This window comes from Colobus angolensis, unplaced genomic scaffold (genome assembly GCF_000951035.1).
Source record: "Colobus angolensis palliatus isolate OR3802 unplaced genomic scaffold, Cang.pa_1.0 Scaffold146, whole genome shotgun sequence".
Taxonomy (NCBI): Eukaryota; Metazoa; Chordata; class Mammalia; order Primates; family Cercopithecidae; genus Colobus; species Colobus angolensis.
The window spans coordinates 6,732,463-6,736,326 of NW_012114555.1; positions in this window are offsets into that span (position 1 = coordinate 6,732,463).

Consider the following 3,864-nt stretch of genomic DNA (forward strand, 5'->3'; position numbering starts at 1 on the left):
TGCAGAATAATTTAGCCTAGCCTAATTAATATAATCAATCAACTTCTCTGCATTGGGTTATTTTTATTGGCTTACTATATATTCATTAATATTGCCTTTGAAAATATCTTTCTCTCAGCCCCAGTGACACCTCCAGCCTATTTCTGCTCCTTCTAATAGTCTGCTTCTTTCCTCAAAGTCTCCACTTTCTCCCTCTCTCATTAATTCCAAGCCCAATGGTCATTTCTTTGTCCTTATTTAATCTGAACCCCTATCATGGGTTGTAATTGTTGACCATGCCCCGCTTTTGGGTTTTCTTTCTATCATACTGTTATTTCTTCGTGACTGCCTTGTTGGCTTCATCTCTTCATCAGATCTCAGAATGCAGGAGCAACTCAGCACTTCTCTTAGTTATCAAATTTATGCCCGCGGTGATCTGTCACAGCCACGACTCTGAAGTGCACTATACCTATACCAGGGGAACCCAAATCTATCGGTTTAGCTCAAAACTCTATCCTGAGAACAAAATCTCCATATTCAACCTTCAATATCTCAGTGAAAGCCCAATCAGTGTCTGAAACTTAACACGAACAACAGATCTATTCATAGTCCCTGCCGTCATATCTATTCTTCCCCAAGATTTTTCATCTCTATAAAGTCATCACTGTCTTTGGCCCTAAACCTAGGATTCCTCTTTGACTCTTCAATGATTCGTCTTTTTCTCACATCACTTAGTCAATCCATCAGCAATTTCGCCTCATCATCTCTACCTAACAAACTATAATGCAGGCACTGTCATCATTTGGCTTCATAATACCTCCTAGCTGACCTTGGTGCTGCTTTTTTTTTTCTTTTTTCTTTTTTTTTTTGAGACAGAGTCTCGCTCTGTCACCCAGGCTGGAGTGCAGTGGAGCGATCTCGGCTCACTGCAAGCTCTGCATCCCCTGTTCATGCCATTCTCCTGCCTTCAGCCTCCTAAGTAGCTGGGACCACAGGTGCCCGCCACCATGCCTGGCTAATTTTTTGTAGTTTTAGTAGAGACGGGGTTTCACCATGTTAGCCAGGATGGTCTCGATCTCCTGAACTTGTGATCCACCCGCCTCGACTTCCCAAAGTGCTGGGATTACAGGTGTGAGCCACTGCGCCTGGCCAGTACTGCTTTTATAGTCTCCTCAGAGCAGCCAGTGGTAACTTTTGTAAAGATAAATCAGAGAATGTCACCCTCCTGCTAAAAGTCATTAGGAGCCTCTTGTTGCTACTACAATAAAATCTAGATTCCTTACTTCACTCCCAGGACCTTACATAATCTGTACCTTGCCTGCCTCTCTAATCCCGTCTCTTCCACTTGCTGCCTCACACAGTAAATCTCACTCTTACTGCTCCTCTTATTGCTCTGCAGTCATGTAAAGTTTATTCCTACCCCAGGACATTTGCACTTCATTTTCCTTCTGGTTTGAATAATTTTCTTTCTGATCTGATCAGGGCCGGCTCCTTCTCATCATTCTGATTTCCTTGCAAATGTCCTCACCTCAGAGAAGTAAACAGACAATCCTTCCAGCAATTTTCCCTCACTTTAACCAATCTTCTTTTCTTCATAGCACATATCTGGAACTGAATTTATTATTTTTGCTTTATGTGTGACTCATTGATTCTAAGGAGGTTTGACTATTTTTTAATAAGGGATACATTTCCAGTATTTTAGCTTAAATCATCATATTATTATTTATAAATAAGTAAATAAAACTTTGGATGTTTAGCCTTTCTACTAGGAAATGTCAAGCAGGAGCTAATTATAATGAATGTGTCAGGAATTGAAGAGAGATGCTGGCTTTTGTGCAGAGAAACTTATTAAAACCATCGGTTCAAATAATTACTTAATTATAGTATGCCACAGTTTGAATGCCACTTGATTATGGCTCCATTTCCATTTGCAGTCAAGATTCTGGTGCAACCAGCACTTTGAAATGCCATAGCAACATTGCCTGCTGGAACATCTTATCCTTGGTGAAAATGTTTTATTTTCTCTTTCTGGTTGCTTGGGTACCACTTTCATTACATTGCTATCAAATCTTTTTCCTACAACATTTCTATTTTCAGAGGTAGTCTCATCCTTTAAGCATTCATCTTCCACTTGACATAATCACATGCTCGCCTTTTAAAGCCATACCCAGGTGGGAATGTCTGTGATGGAGGCTTTAGTCTAGCTTCAGTCCTCACTTCCCCATTATCAGCTCTTAGTTCTGTCCTGTTCCTGCCTTTCTTCCTCCAGTACTGCTGAACATGTGGCTCAGTTCTTCCAGCCTCACCTGTCTTTCTGATCAGGCATTTCCAAGGGTGGAAGGTAGTCTAGTCATCAATTTCCTCACTGTTAAAACCGTAGCACTTCTTATTCTTGCATACAGATTCCTGGGCAGCACTTGCTGAACACACAGTCTAGAGGGTAGGCTCAGACATTGTCCGACTTTTAGGGTGTTCTATAAACAGAAGACCTGAGACCTCACAACGGTAAGGGAGATTCAGATGCTTAGAAACTTAACAGAAGATTGATCTGTAGTCTTTACCCAGAATCTTAATTCTTGCCATTAAATCGATTCATGAGAAATCTTAGCAATTCTGTGTTGTTCAGAGTGCTTTCAAAGATGTCAATTGAGCCTTAACTGATACAAATACCTCCAAGAGAACTAGTTTGCTTCTAGACTTCTTCCCATTGGACCAACTTACTTTGCAAAAGTCCTAGAAGATCTAATCTGAATTAACACTAACTACCTTTTTGAATAGATCAAAAAGTTTTAGAGATAAACTTTTAAATTTGAAGAGTAGACCCATCTAAAGGGAAAAATAATCTTATTCTTGAGGAGATCTGTGTTTTTTTGCTAGGGTTGCCATAACAAAGTACCATTGGCTGGGTGTCTCAGTTTTGAAGATTAGAAATTCAAGATCAAATTTTCAGCAGGATTGGTTTCTTCTAAGGGTCTTGAGAGAAGGCTCCTTCCCAGGTTCTTTTCTTGGCTTTTCGATGGCCATTTTCTCCCATTGTCTTTATATTGTATTCCCTCTGTACACATCTGTATTCAACTTTTCAGTCATATGGATTAGGGCCCATCCTAATGAGTTTGTTTTAACTTAATTACCTCTGTAAAGACCCTGTCCCCAAATACAATCACATGCTGAGGTACCAGGGGTTAGGACTTCAACATGTGAATTTTGGAGGGGACACAATTAAGTCCATGAGAAGATCTCTAGCCTTTTGAGAAATATCCCATTAAAATTTCCGTTATGTGGCTACTCTTAAAAAGTCAACAAATAACAGATGTTGGCAAGGTTGGAGGAAAAATAGAATGCTTATATACTGTTGGTGGATATGCAAATTAGTTCAGCCCCTGTGGAAAGCAGTTGGGAGATTTCTCAAAGAAATAAAAATAGAAGATGGCCAAATAGGAACAGCTCCAGTCTCCAACTCCCAGCACGAGCGACACAGAAGACCGGTGATTTCTGCATTTTCAACTGAGGTACTGGGGTCATCTCACTAGGGAGTGCCGGACAATCAGTGCTGGTCAGCTGCTGCAGCCTGACCAGCGAGAGCTGAAGCAGGGCGAGGCATCGCCTCACCTGGGAAGCGCAAGGGGGAAGGGAGTCCCTTTTCCTAGCCAGGGGAACTGAGACACACAACACCTGGAAAATCGGGTAACTCCCACCCCAATACTGCGCTGTAAGCAAACCAGCACACCAGGAGAATATATCCCACACCTGGCCAGGAGGGTCCCATGCCCATGGAGCCTCCCTCCTTGCTAACACAGCAGTCTGCAGCGATCTAACTGCAAGGCAACAGCGAGGCTGGGGGAGGGGCGCCCGCCATTGCTGAGGCTTAAGTAGGTAAACAAAGCC